The 17,512-nt window shown below is 55.8% G+C and overlaps 1 protein-coding gene across 5 annotated transcripts in view; it reads left to right on the top strand.

The window, feature by feature from the left end:
* The first annotated feature begins 10,667 nt into the window (after positions 1 to 10,667).
* Positions 10,668 to 17,512, top strand: part of LOC146398898 (uncharacterized) — a 72,902-nt gene continuing 66,057 nt past the window's right edge. For 2 of the 5 annotated variants that reach the window (XM_084979547.1, XM_084979551.1), the window contains exon 1: positions 10,674 to 10,791. The gene's annotated coding sequence lies outside the window, so the exon portion shown is untranslated. Of the gene's footprint in view, positions 10,792 to 11,865; positions 11,992 to 17,512 lie in introns of those variants that run through there. The other 3 variants (XM_084979550.1, XM_084979548.1, XM_084979549.1) reach the window with 3 other exon arrangements.

The following is a 17,512-nucleotide window of genomic DNA, read 5'->3' as shown; positions in this document are numbered from 1 at the left end:
GCCTTTGAAGTGATGGGGAAAGTTCCCAGGAAGGGGGGGGTGTAGGTGGGTGGGGGCAGGGCGGGGCGAGGGGGGCGGGGACCCGGTTGTGCAGAGCGCCTGCGTGGGGGTTGCGTGCGTGCCGTGGCGTGCGTGGGGGTTGCGTGCGTGCCGGGGAAGGGAGTCCCCGGAGCGACTGCTGAGGGCCACCGCGGCGAGCGAGCGTGGGTGAAGGAGCTGAGGATGTGAGCAGGGCTGCAGCGGGCAGGTCCAAGGTAGGTTTGTGTTTTATCTTTGTGAGAAGGGAAGAGGGTGCCTAGGATGCTTGGGAAAAGGGGGATGGAAGGTCCCAGGAAGTGTTTGGGGGAAAGGTGCGTGTTTGGGGCAGGACGAGGGGGGCGGGGAGCGGCTTGGGGGCGGCGCAGGCGTGGGGGTTGGGTGCGTGCAGGGGAAGGGAGCGCGCAGGGACTGTGGAGGGCCACCGCGAGCGTGGGGGCCGGAGGTGAGGATGGCAGCGGAGCCCCAGCTGAGAGGTTGAAGTTAGGGTTCCTTTTGAGAGGCAGGAAGAGGGTGGATGGGATCCCTTGGAAAAGTGGAGGCGAGGTCCTAGGAAGGGTTGGGCCTGTGCGGGTGCGGGGAGCGTGGAGGCGGGCGGGCACCCCTTGCCCCCAGAGCGTGCGTGGGGGTTGCAGGGGAAGGGAGGCGGGAGGGAATGGAGAGGGACACGGAGAGCCTGGGGCCCTGCGGGGAGGTTGTGAGGGGCATTCTAGGGGATAGGTTCAAGGTAGGTGTTTGTGGCGGCTGCGGTGGTGGTGGTGGTGAGTGGTGGTGGTTTTTGTTGTGGGTTGTTGGTTTTTGTTTGGTTGTTGTGAAGGGGGAAGAGGGCGGAGGATGAGGACCCCTTAGCAAATGGGAGCGGAAGGATGTCAGGAAAGGAGCCCAGAGGGGTTCGTGTGGGAATGGGCCAGGGCAGCTGGGAGGGGCTTGTGGGTAGTGCCTGAACAGAGGGGAAGGGAGAGCTGAAGGGAGTGCTGAGGGCCAGGGCGAGCAGGGGGGGACTGAGGTAAGGCTGTCAGCGGAGTTCCAGCAGACAGGTTCAAGTGAGGATGTTTTGGTTTTGGTTTTTGGCTTGCTGTGTGTGTGTGTGTGTGCGTTTGATTGTTTGTTTGAGAAGGGGGTAGAGGGGTGGATAGGTTGGATGCCTTTGAAGTGATGGGGAAAGTTCCCAGGAAGGGGGGGTGTAGGTGGGTGGGGGCAGGGCGGGGCGAGGGGGGCGGGGACCCGGTTGTGCAGAGCGCCTGCGTGGGGGTTGCGTGCGTGCCGTGGCGTGCGTGGGGGTTGCATGCGTGCCGGGGAAGGGAGTCCCCGGAGCGACTGCTGAGGGCCACCGCGGCGAGCGAGCGTGGGTGAAGGAGCTGAGGATGTGAGCAGGGCTGCAGCGGGCAGGTCCAAGGTAGGTTTGTGTTTTATCTTTGTGAGAAGGGAAGAGGGTGCCTAGGATGCTTGGGAAAAGGGGGATGGAAGGTCCCAGGAAGTGTTTGGGGGAAAGGTGCGTGTTTGGGGCGGGACGAGGGGGGCGGGGAGCGGCTTGGGGCGGCGCAGGCGTGGGGGTTGGGTGCGTGCAGGGGAAGGGAGCGCGCAGGGACTGTGGAGGGCCACCGCGAGCGTGGGGGCCGGAGGTGAGGATGGCAGCGGAGCCCCAGCTGAGAGGTTGAAGTTAGGGTTCCTTTTGAGAGGCAGGAAGAGGGTGGATGGGATCCCTTGGAAAAGTGGAGGCGAGGTCCTAGGAAGGGTTGGGCCTGTGCGGGTGCGGGGAGCGTGGAGGCGGGCGGGCACCCCTTGCCCCCAGAGCGTGCGTGGGGGTTGCGTGGGTGCAGGGGAAGGGAGGCGGGAGGGAATGGAGAGGGACACGGAGAGCCTGGGGCCCTGCGGGGAGGTTGTGAGGGGCATTCTAGGGGATAGGTTCAAGGTAGGTGTTTGTGGCGGCTGCAGTGGTGGTGGTGGTGGGTGGTGGTGGTTTTTGTTGTGGGTTGTTGGTTTTTGTTTGGTTGTTGTGAAGGGGGAAGAGGGCGGAGGATGAGGACCCCTTAGCAAATGGGAGCGGAAGGATGTCAGGAAAGGAGCCCAGAGGGGTTCGTGTGGGAATGGGCCAGGGCAGCTGGGAGGGGCTTGTGGGTAGTGCCTGAACAGAGGGGAAGGGAGAGCTGAAGGCCAGGGCCAGCAGGGGGGGACTGAGGTAAGGCTGTCAGCGGAGTTCCAGCAGACAGGTTCAAGTGAGGATGTTTTGGTTTTGGTTTTTGGCTTGCTGTGTGTGTGTGTGTGTGCGTTTGATTGTTTGTTTGAGAAGGGGGTAGAGGGGTGGATAGGTTGGATGCCTTTGAAGTGATGGGGAAAGTTCCCAGGAAGGGGGGGTGTAGGTGGGTGGGGGCAGGGCGGGGCGAGGGGGGCGGGGACCCGGTTGTGCAGAGCGCCTGCGTGGGGGTTGCGTGCGTGCCGTGGCGTGCGTGGGGGTTGCATGCGTGCCGGGGAAGGGAGTCCCCGGAGCGACTGCTGAGGGCCACCGCGGCGAGCGAGCGTGGGTGAAGGAGCTGAGGATGTGAGCAGGGCTGCAGCGGGCAGGTCCAAGGTAGGTTTGTGTTTTATCTTTGTGAGAAGGGAAGAGGGTGCCTAGGATGCTTGGGAAAAGGGGGATGGAAGGTCCCAGGAAGTGTTTGGGGGAAAGGTGCGTGTTTGGGGCGGGACGAGGGGGGCGGGGAGCGGCTTGGGGCGGCGCAGGCGTGGGGGTTGGGTGCGTGCAGGGGAAGGGAGCGCGCAGGGACTGTGGAGGGCCACCGCGAGCGTGGGGGCCGGAGGTGAGGATGGCAGCGGAGCCCCAGCTGAGAGGTTGAAGTTAGGGTTCCTTTTGAGAGGCAGGAAGAGGGTGGATGGGATCCCTTGGAAAAGTGGAGGCGAGGTCCTAGGAAGGGTTGGGCCTGTGCGGGTGCGGGGAGCGTGGAGGCGGGCGGGCACCCCTTGCCCCCAGAGCGTGCGTGGGGGTTGCGTGGGTGCAGGGGAAGGGAGGCGGGAGGGAATGGAGAGGGACACGGAGAGCCTGGGGCCCTGCGGGGAGGTTGTGAGGGGCATTCTAGGGGATAGGTTCAAGGTAGGTGTTTGTGGCGGCTGCAGTGGTGGTGGTGGTGAGTGGTGGTGGTTTTTGTTGTGGGTTGTTGGTTTTTGTTTGGTTGTTGTGAAGGGGGAAGAGGGCGGAGGATGAGGACCCCTTAGCAAATGGGAGCGGAAGGATGTCAGGAAAGGAGCCCAGAGGGGTTCGTGTGGGAATGGGCCAGGGCAGCTGGGAGGGGCTTGTGGGTAGTGCCTGAACAGAGGGGAAGGGAGAGCTGAAGGCCAGGGCCAGCAGGGGGGGACTGAGGTAAGGCTGTCAGCGGAGTTCCAGCAGACAGGTTCAAGTGAGGATGTTTTGGTTTTGGTTTTTGGCTTGCTGTGTGTGTGTGTGTGTGAGTTTGATTGTTTGTTTGAGAAGGGGGTAGAGGGGTGGATAGTTTGGATGCCTTTGAAGTGATGGGGAAAGTTCCCAGGAAGGGGGGGGTGTAGGTGGGTGGGGGCAGGGCGGGGCGAGGGGGGCGGGGACCCGGTTGTGCAGAGCGCCTGCGTGGGGGTTGCGTGCGTGCCGTGGCGTGCGTGGGGGTTGCGTGCGTGCCGGGGAAGGGAGTCCCCGGAGCGACTGCTGAGGGCCACCGCGGCGAGCGAGCGTGGGTGAAGGAGCTGAGGATGTGAGCAGGGCTGCAGCGGGCAGGTCCAAGGTAGGTTTGTGTTTTATCTTTGTGAGAAGGGAAGAGGGTGCCTAGGATGCTTGGGAAAAGGGGGATGGAAGGTCCCAGGAAGTGTTTGGGGGAAAGGTGCGTGTTTGGGGCAGGACGAGGGGGGCGGGGAGCGGCTTGGGGGCGGCGCAGGCGTGGGGGTTGGGTGCGTGCAGGGGAAGGGAGCGCGCAGGGACTGTGGAGGGCCACCGCGAGCGTGGGGGCCGGAGGTGAGGATGGCAGCGGAGCCCCAGCTGAGAGGTTGAAGTTAGGGTTCCTTTTGAGAGGCAGGAAGAGGGTGGATGGGATCCCTTGGAAAAGTGGAGGCGAGGTCCTAGGAAGGGTTGGGCCTGTGCGGGTGCGGGGAGCGTGGAGGCGGGCGGGCACCCCTTGCCCCCAGAGCGTGCGTGGGGGTTGCAGGGGAAGGGAGGCGGGAGGGAATGGAGAGGGACACGGAGAGCCTGGGGCCCTGCGGGGAGGTTGTGAGGGGCATTCTAGGGGATAGGTTCAAGGTAGGTGTTTGTGGCGGCTGCGGTGGTGGTGGTGGTGAGTGGTGGTGGTTTTTGTTGTGGGTTGTTGGTTTTTGTTTGGTTGTTGTGAAGGGGGAAGAGGGCGGAGGATGAGGACCCCTTAGCAAATGGGAGCGGAAGGATGTCAGGAAAGGAGCCCAGAGGGGTTCGTGTGGGAATGGGCCAGGGCAGCTGGGAGGGGCTTGTGGGTAGTGCCTGAACAGAGGGGAAGGGAGAGCTGAAGGGAGTGCTGAGGGCCAGGGCGAGCAGGGGGGGACTGAGGTAAGGCTGTCAGCGGAGTTCCAGCAGACAGGTTCAAGTGAGGATGTTTTGGTTTTGGTTTTTGGCTTGCTGTGTGTGTGTGTGTGTGCGTTTGATTGTTTGTTTGAGAAGGGGGTAGAGGGGTGGATAGGTTGGATGCCTTTGAAGTGATGGGGAAAGTTCCCAGGAAGGGGGGGTGTAGGTGGGTGGGGGCAGGGCGGGGCGAGGGGGGCGGGGACCCGGTTGTGCAGAGCGCCTGCGTGGGGGTTGCGTGCGTGCCGTGGCGTGCGTGGGGGTTGCATGCGTGCCGGGGAAGGGAGTCCCCGGAGCGACTGCTGAGGGCCACCGCGGCGAGCGAGCGTGGGTGAAGGAGCTGAGGATGTGAGCAGGGCTGCAGCGGGCAGGTCCAAGGTAGGTTTGTGTTTTATCTTTGTGAGAAGGGAAGAGGGTGCCTAGGATGCTTGGGAAAAGGGGGATGGAAGGTCCCAGGAAGTGTTTGGGGGAAAGGTGCGTGTTTGGGGCGGGACGAGGGGGGCGGGGAGCGGCTTGGGGCGGCGCAGGCGTGGGGGTTGGGTGCGTGCAGGGGAAGGGAGCGCGCAGGGACTGTGGAGGGCCACCGCGAGCGTGGGGGCCGGAGGTGAGGATGGCAGCGGAGCCCCAGCTGAGAGGTTGAAGTTAGGGTTCCTTTTGAGAGGCAGGAAGAGGGTGGATGGGATCCCTTGGAAAAGTGGAGGCGAGGTCCTAGGAAGGGTTGGGCCTGTGCGGGTGCGGGGAGCGTGGAGGCGGGCGGGCACCCCTTGCCCCCAGAGCGTGCGTGGGGGTTGCGTGGGTGCAGGGGAAGGGAGGCGGGAGGGAATGGAGAGGGACACGGAGAGCCTGGGGCCCTGCGGGGAGGTTGTGAGGGGCATTCTAGGGGATAGGTTCAAGGTAGGTGTTTGTGGCGGCTGCAGTGGTGGTGGTGGTGGGTGGTGGTGGTTTTTGTTGTGGGTTGTTGGTTTTTGTTTGGTTGTTGTGAAGGGGGAAGAGGGCGGAGGATGAGGACCCCTTAGCAAATGGGAGCGGAAGGATGTCAGGAAAGGAGCCCAGAGGGGTTCGTGTGGGAATGGGCCAGGGCAGCTGGGAGGGGCTTGTGGGTAGTGCCTGAACAGAGGGGAAGGGAGAGCTGAAGGCCAGGGCCAGCAGGGGGGGACTGAGGTAAGGCTGTCAGCGGAGTTCCAGCAGACAGGTTCAAGTGAGGATGTTTTGGTTTTGGTTTTTGGCTTGCTGTGTGTGTGTGTGTGTGCGTTTGATTGTTTGTTTGAGAAGGGGGTAGAGGGGTGGATAGGTTGGATGCCTTTGAAGTGATGGGGAAAGTTCCCAGGAAGGGGGGGTGTAGGTGGGTGGGGGCAGGGCGGGGCGAGGGGGGCGGGGACCCGGTTGTGCAGAGCGCCTGCGTGGGGGTTGCGTGCGTGCCGTGGCGTGCGTGGGGGTTGCATGCGTGCCGGGGAAGGGAGTCCCCGGAGCGACTGCTGAGGGCCACCGCGGCGAGCGAGCGTGGGTGAAGGAGCTGAGGATGTGAGCAGGGCTGCAGCGGGCAGGTCCAAGGTAGGTTTGTGTTTTATCTTTGTGAGAAGGGAAGAGGGTGCCTAGGATGCTTGGGAAAAGGGGGATGGAAGGTCCCAGGAAGTGTTTGGGGGAAAGGTGCGTGTTTGGGGCGGGACGAGGGGGGCGGGGAGCGGCTTGGGGCGGCGCAGGCGTGGGGGTTGGGTGCGTGCAGGGGAAGGGAGCGCGCAGGGACTGTGGAGGGCCACCGCGAGCGTGGGGGCCGGAGGTGAGGATGGCAGCGGAGCCCCAGCTGAGAGGTTGAAGTTAGGGTTCCTTTTGAGAGGCAGGAAGAGGGTGGATGGGATCCCTTGGAAAAGTGGAGGCGAGGTCCTAGGAAGGGTTGGGCCTGTGCGGGTGCGGGGAGCGTGGAGGCGGGCGGGCACCCCTTGCCCCCAGAGCGTGCGTGGGGGTTGCAGGGGAAGGGAGGCGGGAGGGAATGGAGAGGGACACGGAGAGCCTGGGGCCCTGCGGGGAGGTTGTGAGGGGCATTCTAGGGGATAGGTTCAAGGTAGGTGTTTGTGGCGGCTGCGGTGGTGGTGGTGGTGAGTGGTGGTGGTTTTTGTTGTGGGTTGTTGGTTTTTGTTTGGTTGTTGTGAAGGGGGAAGAGGGCGGAGGATGAGGACCCCTTAGCAAATGGGAGCGGAAGGATGTCAGGAAAGGAGCCCAGAGGGGTTCGTGTGGGAATGGGCCAGGGCAGCTGGGAGGGGCTTGTGGGTAGTGCCTGAACAGAGGGGAAGGGAGAGCTGAAGGGAGTGCTGAGGGCCAGGGCGAGCAGGGGGGGACTGAGGTAAGGCTGTCAGCGGAGTTCCAGCAGACAGGTTCAAGTGAGGATGTTTTGGTTTTGGTTTTTGGCTTGCTGTGTGTGTGTGTGTGTGCGTTTGATTGTTTGTTTGAGAAGGGGGTAGAGGGGTGGATAGGTTGGATGCCTTTGAAGTGATGGGGAAAGTTCCCAGGAAGAGGGGGGTGTAGGTGGGTGGGGGCAGGGCGGGGCGAGGGGGGCGGGGACCCGGTTGTGCAGAGCGCCTGCGTGGGGGTTGCGTGCGTGCCGGGGAAGGGAGTCCCCGGAGCGACTGCTGAGGGCCACCGCGGCGAGCGAGCGTGGGTGAAGGAGCTGAGGATGTGAGCAGGGCTGCAGCGGGCAGGTCCAAGGTAGGTTTGTGTTTTATCTTTGTGAGAAGGGAAGAGGGTGCCTAGGATGCTTGGGAAAAGGGGGATGGAAGGTCCCAGGAAGTGTTTGGGGGAAAGGTGCGTGTTTGGGGCGGGACGAGGGGGGCGGGGAGCGGCTTGGGGGCGGCGCAGGCGTGGGGGTTGGGTGCGTGCAGGGGAAGGGAGCGCGCAGGGACTGTGGAGGGCCACCGCGAGCGTGGGGGCCGGAGGTGAGGATGGCAGCGGAGCCCCAGCTGAGAGGTTGAAGTTAGGGTTCCTTTTGAGAGGCAGGAAGAGGGTGGATGGGATCCCTTGGAAAAGTGGAGGCGAGGTCCTAGGAAGGGTTGGGCCTGTGCGGGTGCAGGGAGCGTGGAGGCGGGCGGGCACCCCTTGCCCCCAGAGCGTGCGTGGGGGTTGCGTGGGTGCAGGGGAAGGGAGGCGGGAGGGAATGGAGAGGGTCACGGAGAGCCTGGGGCCCTGCGGGGAGGTTGTGAGGGGCATTCTAGGGGACAGGTTCAAGGTAGGTGTTTGTGGCGGCTGAGGTGGTGGTGGTGGTGGGTGGTGGTGGTTTTTGTTGTGGGTTGTTGGTTTTTGTTTGGTTGTTGTGAAGGGTGAAGAGGGCGGAGGATGAGGACCCCTTAGCAAATGGGAGCGGAAGGATGTCAGGAAAGGAGCCCAGAGGGGTTCGTGTGGGAATGGGCCAGGGCAGCTGGGAGGGGCTTGTGGGTAGTGCCTGAACAGAGGGGAAGGGAGAGCTGAGGGCCAGGGCGAGCAGGGGGGGACTGAGGTAAGGCTGTCAGCGGAGTTCCAGCAGACAGGTTCAAGTGAGGATGTTTTGGTTTTGGTTTTTGGCTTGCTGTGTGTGTGTGTGTGTGCGTTTGATTGTTTGTTTGAGAAGGGGATAGAGGGGTGGATAGGTTGGATGCCTTTGAAGTGATGGGGAAAGTTCCCAGGAAGGGGGGGGTGTAGGTGGGTGGGGGCAGGGAGGGGCGAGGGGGGCGGGACCCGGTTGTGCAGAGCTCCTGCGTGGGGGTTGCGTGCGTGCCGTGGCGTGCGTGGGGGTTGCGTGCGTGCCGGGGAAGGGAGTCCCCGGAGCGACTGCTGAGGGCCACCGCGGCGAGCGAGCGTGGGTGAAGGAGCTGAGGATGTGAGCAGGGCTGCAGCGGGCAGGTCCAAGGTAGGTTTGTGTTTTATCTTTGTGAGAAGGGAAGAGGGTGCCTAGGATGCTTGGGAAAAGGGGGATGGAAGGTCCCAGGAAGTGTTTGGGGGAAAGGTGCGTGTTTGGGGCGGGACGAGGGGGGCGGGGAGCGGCTTGGGGGCGGCGCAGGCGTGGGGGTTGGGTGCGTGCAGGGGAAGGGAGCGCGCAGGGACTGTGGAGGGCCACCGCGAGCGTGGGGGCCGGAGGTGAGGATGGCAGCGGAGCCCCAGCTGAGAGGTTGAAGTTAGGGTTCGTTTTGAGAGGCAGGGAGAGGGTGGATGGGATCCCTTGGAAAAGTGGAGGCGAGGTCTAGGAGAGGTCCTAGGAAGGGTTGGGCCTGTGCGGGTGCGGGGAGCGTGGAGGCGGGCGGGCACCCCTTGCCCCCAGAGCGTGCGTGGGGGTTGCGTGGGTGCAGGGGAAGGGAGGCGGGAGGGAATGGAGAGGGACACGGAGAGCCTGGGGCCCTGCGGGGAGGTTGTGAGGGGCATTCTAGGGGATAGGTTCAAGGTAGGTGTTTGTGGCGGCTGCAGTGGTGGTGGTGGTGGGTGGTGGTGGTTTTTGTTGTGGGTTGTTGGTTTTTGTTTGGTTGTTGTGAAGGGGGAAGAGGGCGGAGGATGAGGACCCCTTAGCAAATGGGAGCGGAAGGATGTCAGGAAAGGAGCCCAGAGGGGTTCGTGTGGGAATGGGCCAGGGCAGCTGGGAGGGGCTTGTGGGTAGTGCCTGAACAGAGGGGAAGGGAGAGCTGAAGGGAGTGCTGAGGGCCAGGGCGAGCAGGGGGGGACTGAGGTAAGGCTGTCAGCGGAGTTCCAGCAGACAGGTTCAAGTGAGGATGTTTTGGTTTTGGTTTTTGGCTTGCTGTGTGTGTGTGTGTGTGCGTTTGATTGTTTGTTTGAGAAGGGGGTAGAGGGGTGGATAGGTTGGATGCCTTTGAAGTGATGGGGAAAGTTCCCAGGAAGGGGGGGGTGTAGGTGGGTGGGGGCAGGGCGGGGCGAGGGGGGCGGGGACCCGGTTGTGCAGAGCGCCTGCGTGGGGGTTGCGTGCGTGCCGGGGAAGGGAGTCCCCGGAGCGACTGCTGAGGGCCACCGCGGCGAGCGAGCGTGGGTGAAGGAGCTGAGGATGTGAGCAGGGCTGCAGCGGGCAGGTCCAAGGTAGGTTTGTGTTTTATCTTTGTGAGAAGGGAAGAGGGTGCCTAGGATGCTTGGGAAAAGGGGGATGGAAGGTCCCAGGAAGTGTTTGGGGGAAAGGTGCGTGTTTGGGGCGGGACGAGGGGGGCGGGGAGCGGCTTGGGGGCGGCGCAGGCGTGGGGGTTGGGTGCGTGCAGGGGAAGGGAGCGCGCAGGGACTGTGGAGGGCCACCGCGAGCGTGGGGGCCGGAGGTGAGGATGGCAGCGGAGCCCCAGCTGAGAGGTTGAAGTTAGGGTTCGTTTTGAGAGGCAGGGAGAGGGTGGATGGGATCCCTTGGAAAAGTGGAGGCGAGGTCTAGGAGAGGTCCTAGGAAGGGTTGGGCCTGTGAGGGTGCGGGGAGCGTGGAGGCGGGCGGGCACCCCTTGCCCCCAGAGCGTGCGTGGGGGTTGCGTGGGTGCAGGGGAAGGGAGGCGGGAGGGAATGGAGAGGGACACGGAGAGCCTGGGGCCCTGCGGGGAGGTTGTGAGGGGCATTCTAGGGGATAGGTTCAAGGTAGGTGTTTGTGGCGGCTGCAGTGGTGGTGGTGGTGGGTGGTGGTGGTTTTTGTTGTGGGTTGTTGGTTTTTGTTTGGTTGTTGTGAAGGGGGAAGAGGGCGGAGGATGAGGACCCCTTAGCAAATGGGAGCGGAAGGATGTCAGGAAAGGAGCCCAGAGGGGTTCGTGTGGGAATGGGCCAGGGCAGCTGGGAGGGGCTTGTGGGTAGTGCCTGAACAGAGGGGAAGGGAGAGCTGAAGGGAGTGCTGAGGGCCAGGGCGAGCAGGGGGGGACTGAGGTAAGGCTGTCAGCGGAGTTCCAGCAGACAGGTTCAAGTGAGGATGTTTTGGTTTTGGTTTTTGGCTTGCTGTGTGTGTGTGTGTGTGCGTTTGATTGTTTGTTTGAGAAGGGGGTAGAGGGGTGGATAGGTTGGATGCCTTTGAAGTGATGGGGAAAGTTCCCAGGAAGGGGGGGGTGTAGGTGGGTGGGGGCAGGGCGGGGCGAGGGGGGCGGGGACCCGGTTGTGCAGAGCGCCTGCGTGGGGGTTGCGTGCGTGCCGGGGAAGGGAGTCCCCGGAGCGACTGCTGAGGGCCACCGCGGCGAGCGAGCGTGGGTGAAGGAGCTGAGGATGTGAGCAGGGCTGCAGCGGGCAGGTCCAAGGTAGGTTTGTGTTTTATCTTTGTGAGAAGGGAAGAGGGTGCCTAGGATGCTTGGGAAAAGGGGGATGGAAGGTCCCAGGAAGTGTTTGGGGGAAAGGTGCGTGTTTGGGGCGGGACGAGGGGGGCGGGAAGCGGCTTGGGGGCGGCGCAGGCGTGGGGGTTGGGTGCGTGCAGGGGAAGGGAGCGCGCAGGGACTGTGGAGGGCCACCGCGAGCGTGGGGGCCGGAGGTGAGGATGGCAGCGGAGCCCCAGCTGAGAGGTTGAAGTTAGGGTTCCTTTTGAGCGGGTTCCTTTTGAGAGGCAGGAAGAGGGTGGATGGGATCCCTTGGAAAAGTGGAGGCGAAGTCTAGGAGAGGTCCTAGGAAGGGTTGGGCCTGTGCGGGTGCGGGGAGCGTGGAGGCGGGCGGGCACCCCTTGCCCCCAGAGCGTGCGTGGGGGTTGCGTGGGTGCAGGGGAAGGGAGGCGGGAGGGAATGGAGAGGGACACGGAGAGCCTGGGGCCCTGCGGGGAGGTTGTGAGGGGCATTCTAGGGGATAGGTTCAAGGTAGGTGTTTGTGGCGGCTGCGGTGGTGGTGGTGGTGGGTGGTGGTGGTTTTTGTTGTGGGTTGTTGGTTTTTGTTTGGTTGTTGTGAAGGGGGAAGAGGGCGGAGGATGAGGACCCCTTAGCAAATGGGAGCGGAAGGATGTCAGGAAAGGAGCCCAGAGGGGTTCGTGTGGGAATGGGCCAGGGCAGCTGGGAGGGGCTTGTGGGTAGTGCCTGAACAGAGGGGAAGGGAGAGCTGAAGGCCAGGGCGAGCAGGGGGGGACTGAGGTAAGGCTGTCAGCGGAGTTCCAGCAGACAGGTTCAAGTGAGGATGTTTTGGTTTTGGTTTTTGGCTTGCTGTGTGTGTGTGTGTGAGTTTGATTGTTTGTTTGAGAAGGGGGTAGAGGGGTGGATAGGTTGGATGCCTTTGAAGTGATGGGGAAAGTTCCCAGGAAGGGGGGGGGTGTAGGTGGGTGGGGGCAGGGCGGGGCAAGGTGGGCGGGGACCCGGTTGTGCAGAGCGCCTGCGTGGGGGTTGCGTGCGTGCCGTGGCGTGCGTGGGGGTTGCGTGCGTGCCGGGGAAGGGAGTCCCCGGAGCGACTGCTGAGGGCCACCGCGGCGAGCGAGCGTGGGTGAAGGAGCTGAGGATGTGAGCAGGGCTGCAGCGGGCAGGTCCAAGGTAGGTTTGTGTTTTATCTTTGTGAGAAGGGAAGAGGGTGCCTAGGATGCTTGGGAAAAGGGGGATGGAAGGTCCCAGGAAGTGTTTGGGGGAAAGGTGCGTGTTTGGGGCGGGACGAGGGGGGCGGGGAGCGGCTTGGGGGCCGCGCAGGCGTGGGGGTTGGGTGCGTGCAGGGGAAGGGAGCGTGCAGGGACTGTGGAGGGCCACCGCGAGCGTGGGGGCCGGAGGTGAGGATGGCAGCGGAGCCCCAGCTATGTATAGATTTCTAAGGTATCTCCAGACTCTTCTCCATAGTGGCTGTACCAGTTTACATTCCCACCAGCAGTGCAGGAGGGTTCCCTTTTCTCCACAGCCCTTCCAGCACTTGTTCTTTGTGGTTTTATTAATGGTCATTCTGATTGGTGTGAGGTGATATCTCATGGTTGTTTTGATTTGTATTTCTCTTATAATCAACGATGTTGAGCATTTTTTCATGTGTTTGTTGGCCGTCTGTGTATCTTCTTCGGAGAATTGTGTATTCAGGTCTTTTTCCCAGTTTTCCATTGATTGATTGGTTTTTTTGCTGTTGGGTTGTATAAGTTGCTTATATATTCTAGAGATTAAGCCCTTGTCAGTTGCATCATTTGAAACGATCTTCTCCCATTCTGTAAGTTGTCTTTTTGTTTTGGGTTTCCTTTGCTGTTCAAAATCTTTTCAGTTTGATTAGGTCCCATGGGTTTATTTTTTTTTCTCTAATTTCTATTGCTTTGGGAGAATGACCTGAGAAAACATTCATGATGTTGATGTCAGAGAGTGTTTTGCCTATGTTTTCTTCTAGGAGTTTGATGGTGTCCTGTCGTATATTTAAGTCTTTCAGCCATTTTGATTTTATTTTTGTGCATGGTATGAGGGTGTGTTCTAGTCTCATTGCTTTGAATGCAGCTGTCTAGGTTTCCCAGCAATGCATGCTGAATAGACTTTCCTTTTCCCATTTTATGTTCTTGCCTCCCTTGTCAAAGATTAATTGACCATAGGTGTCAGGGTTTATTTCCGGATTCTCTATTCTGTTCCATTGGTCTGTCTGTCTGTTTTGATACCAGTACCACACTGTTTTGATGACTGTGGCTTTGTAGTATTTCTTGAAGTCTGGGAGAGTTATGCCTCCTGCTTGGTTTTTGTTTCTCAGGATTGCTTTGGCGATTCTGGGTCTTTTGTGGTTCCATATAAAATTTTGGATTGTTTGTTCTAGTTCTGTGAAAAATGTCATGGGTAATTTGATCGGGATTGCAATGAATCTGTAGATTGCTTCTGGTAGAATGGCCATTTTCACAATATTGATTTTCCCAATCCAGGAGCATGGAATATCTTTCCATTTCTTTACATCTTCTTTGATTTCTTTGATTAAGGTTTTATTGTTCTCGGCATATAGGTCCTTTACCTCCTTGGTCAGGTGTATTCCGAGGTATTTGATTTTGTGAGGTGCAATTTTAAAAGGTATCGTACTTTTGTATTCCTTTTCTAATATTTCATTGCTGGTATACAGAAATGCAACTGACTTCTGAATGTTAATCTTATATCCTGCCACTTTGCTGAATTTATTAATCAGTTCAAGGAGTTTTGGGGTTGAGTCCTTAGGGTTTTCTAGGTATAGAATCATGTCATCTGCATACAGTGACAGTTTTAACACTTCTCTTCCTATATGGATGCCTTTTATTTCTTTTGTTTGTCTAATTGCTGTGGCTAAGACTTCCAAAACGATGTTGAAGAGCAGTGGTGAGAGTGGGCATCCCTGTCTTGTTCCAGATTTGAGTGAGAAGGCTTTCAGTTTTTCCCCATTGAGTATTATGTTTGCTGTGGGTTTATCATAAATGGCTTTGATTATATTCAGGAATGTTCCCTCTATACCCACTTTGGCGAGGGTCTTGATCATGAATGGATGTTGAACTTTGTCAAATGCTTTTTCTGCATCTATTGAGATGATCATATGATTTTTGACTTTTTTTTTGTGAATGTGGTGTATGATGCTGATTGTTTTGCGTATGTTGAACCATCCTTGTGAACCTGGGATGACCCCTACCTGGTCATGGTGTATAATTTTTTTGATATGTTGTTGGATTCGGTTGGCTAAGATTTGGTTGAGAATTTTTGCATCTATACTCATCAATGATATTGGCTGATAGTTTTCTTTTTTGGTGGTATCTCTGTCTGGTTTTGGAATGAGGGTGATGGTGGCATCATAGAATGTCTTTGGCAGTATTCGTTCTTCTTCAACCTTTTGAAAGCGTTTAAGGAGGATGGGCACCAATTCCTCTTTATATGTTTGATAAAATTCGCCTGTGAATCCATCTGGTCCTGGACTTTTATTTGTAGGGAGTGATTTTATGACCTCTTCCATTTCATTTCTAGTGATGGGTCTGTTCAGTTGGTCTGTTTCTTCTTGATTCAGTTTTGGCAGGCTGTAAGATTCTAGAAAATTGTCCATTTCTTCCAGATTGTCAAACTTGTTGCCATATAGTTGTTCATAGTATTCTCTTATGGTTTTTTGTATTTCTGCAGTATCCGTTGTGATTTCTCCTTTTTCATTTATAATTTTGTTTATTTGGGTTCTTTCTCTCCTCTTTTTAGTGAGTCTGGCCAGGGGTTTGTCAATTTTGTTCACCGTTTCAAAGAACCAGCTCTTGGTTTTATTAATTTTCTCTATTGTTTTTTGAATCTCTATTTTATTGATTTCTTCATTGATCTTTAGAATTTCCTTCCTTCTGCTGACTTTAGGACTTTTTTGTTCTTCTTTTTCTAATTCGTTTAGGTGGAGGGTTAAGTTGTCCATTTGGGATCTTTCTTCTTTTTTGAGAAAGGCCTGTATTGCTATAAATTTCCCTCTGAGCACTGCTTTCGCAGCATCCCATAGATTTTGAGAGGTTGTGTCTTCATTATCATTTGTTTCAAGGTAGTTTTTGATTTCCTTCTTGATTTCTTCATTGACCCATTGGTTTTTAAGTAGCATGTTGTTTAGTGTCCATGGAGTAGGTTTTTTCTCTTTGCTTTTCCCATGGTTGATTTCTAAGTTCATGGCATTGTGGTCAGAGAAGATACTTGAGATAATTTCTATGCTCCTAAATTTATTGAGATTCGCTTTATGTCCCAATATGTGATCGATTCTTGAGAATGTTCCATGAGCATTTGAAAAGAATGTGTATTCTGATTTTTTTGGATGTAGTGTCCTGAAGATATCAATGAAGTCTAACTTTTCTATTGTTTCCTTTAGGATCTCTGTTGCTTTATTGGTTTTCTGTCTAGAGGATCTGTCCATTGATGTGAGGGGGGTGTTTAGGTCTCCTACTATGATTGTATTCTCATCAATATCTCCCTTTATGTCTGTTAATATTTGTTGTATGTATCTGGGTGCTCCTACGTTTGGGGCATATGTGTTGATGATAGTAACATCCTCTCCTTGGATGGATCCCTTAATCATTAAGTAGTGTCCTTCTTTGTCTTTCTTTATGTCTTTTGTTTTAAAGTCTATTTTGTCTGATATGAGCGTTGCGACTCCTACTTTTCTGTCATGTCTATTGACGTGAAATACTTTTCCCCACCCTTTCACTTTCAATCTATATGTATCTTTTGTCCTAAGGTGAGTTTCTTGTAGGCAGCATATTGAAGGTTTTTGCCTTTTTATCCACTCAGCCACTCTGTGTCTTTTGATTGGGGCATTCAGTCCATTGACATTTAAGGTGATAATTGATAGATGATTATTTATTGCCATTTGAACCTCGTGTTCCAGTTGATTCTATGGTTCTCCATTCTTCCTTTCTTTTTTTTTTTTTTTTTTTTTTTTTTTGTTGGATGGTCTCCTGTTATTATCTGCTTGAGTGTATTTTTTTTTTCATTTTTTGTAAATGCAATATTTGGTTTTGGCTTGTGGTTGCCCTGTTTTTTAAGTATGCTAACCCCTTCCCATAATTGTGTGTTTTAGCCTGATGGTCCTGTAAGTTCAAACACTTCATTACTATATTAAAAATTAAGAAGAGAGACATACATACAAACAAAAAGGGTTATTTACCTCCTAACATCCCTTGCCCACATTTTGTGGTTTTGATGACTCTTTTATTTTTTTCTTTTTAATTTTATTTTGTTTGAAGTATGTTCATGATTAAATCTGTATGCTGGCTTATTTGAGTGACTGCTCTCTGATTGCAATTTCCTCAGTCCTAGTTCTTCCTCTTCTTCTTCTTCTTTTTTTTTTCTTTTCTTTTTTCTTCCCTTTCCTTCCTTTTTGGTTTAGAGAAGCTCTTTCAAAATTTCCTTTAACCTGGGTTTTGTGTTGCTGTATTCTTTAAGTTTTTGTTTGTTGGGAAAAATTTTTATTTCCCCTTCTATTTTAAATGATATTCTTGCTGGATAAAGTATTCTAGGTTGCATATGTTTTCCTTGTAGCACTTTAAATATCTCTTGCCATTCCCTCCTGGCCTGTAGTGTTTCTGTAGAGAAATCAGCTGATATTCTTCTGGGGGTTCCCTTGTAGGTAACATTCTGTTTTTCTCTTGCTGCCTTTAGGATCCTCTCTTTATCACTAACTTTTGCCATTTTTATTATGATGTGTGTTGGTGTGGGTCTGTTTGGGTTCAGTTTGTTTGGGGCCCTCTGTGCTTCTTGTATCTTGAACCCAGTATCCTTTAGATTTGGGAAGTTTCCATCGATAATTTCTTCAAATATATTTTCCATTCCCTTATCATTTTCTACTCCTTCTGGAATTCCTATTATGCGTAGATTGGCCCGCTTTATATTATCCCATAGGTCTCTTATATTGCTTTCCAGTTTTTTGATTCGGTTTTCTCTCTGCTGACCAGATTGAGTGATTTCCATTATTCTATCTTCCATATCACTGATGTGTTGTTCTGCATTATTCATTCTGGTTTTTACTGCCGTTAGTTCAGTTTGCGTCTCTGCAAATGAATGTTCTAGTTTCTCTTGGCTCCTCCTTATATTTTCTAGTTCCTTTCTGAGGGTATCTGCGTTACTGTTCATATCTTCTCTTAATTCCTTCAGTATTTTCCCTATTTCTCTTTTGAACTCCAGGTCTGTCAGACTGCAGAGATCTGTTTCATTGTTGACTGTTTGAGGTGAGTTCTCCTGTTGGTTTGACTGGGGGTGGTTTCTCAGCTTCTTCATCTTGCTTGTTGTTTTCTTTCTCCTTTTGGAGTTGTACTCTCCGTGATCGGGTAGTGTTTGCCTTGTCACTACCGTGGAATATTTCCTGAGGGCTGGCGTTGTTGGTCAATCTTTTTTAAGGCAGTGTGGCTTTTCTGGAGTGTTGATGGGGCTAACAGTGTTTCTTTGAAGCAATGGAGGACTTCCTGAGGGCAGACAGGACTGGGAGGTCCACCCCACGATGGTAGCAGATTTCACTTGGTCATGCAGAGCTTGCTCTGGTGTTTTTAGGCTGTGGGGTTCTTGCAGGGAGTTGGCGGTGTTGGGCAGCTGCTCTTCAGGGGTGCATCACCCCCTGGGGGCTGGAGAAGCTATCTGGGTCACTGAGAACCTG

Source organism: Sus scrofa, chromosome 10, assembly GCF_054392235.1.
Source record: "Sus scrofa isolate SSC_HxYL_T2T_F1_AM1 chromosome 10, Sscrofa_HxYL_maternal_Yorkshire_Landrace_v2.0, whole genome shotgun sequence".
Classification (NCBI taxonomy): domain Eukaryota; kingdom Metazoa; phylum Chordata; class Mammalia; order Artiodactyla; family Suidae; genus Sus; species Sus scrofa.
This window is presented reverse-complemented; position numbering and strand designations above follow the sequence as displayed.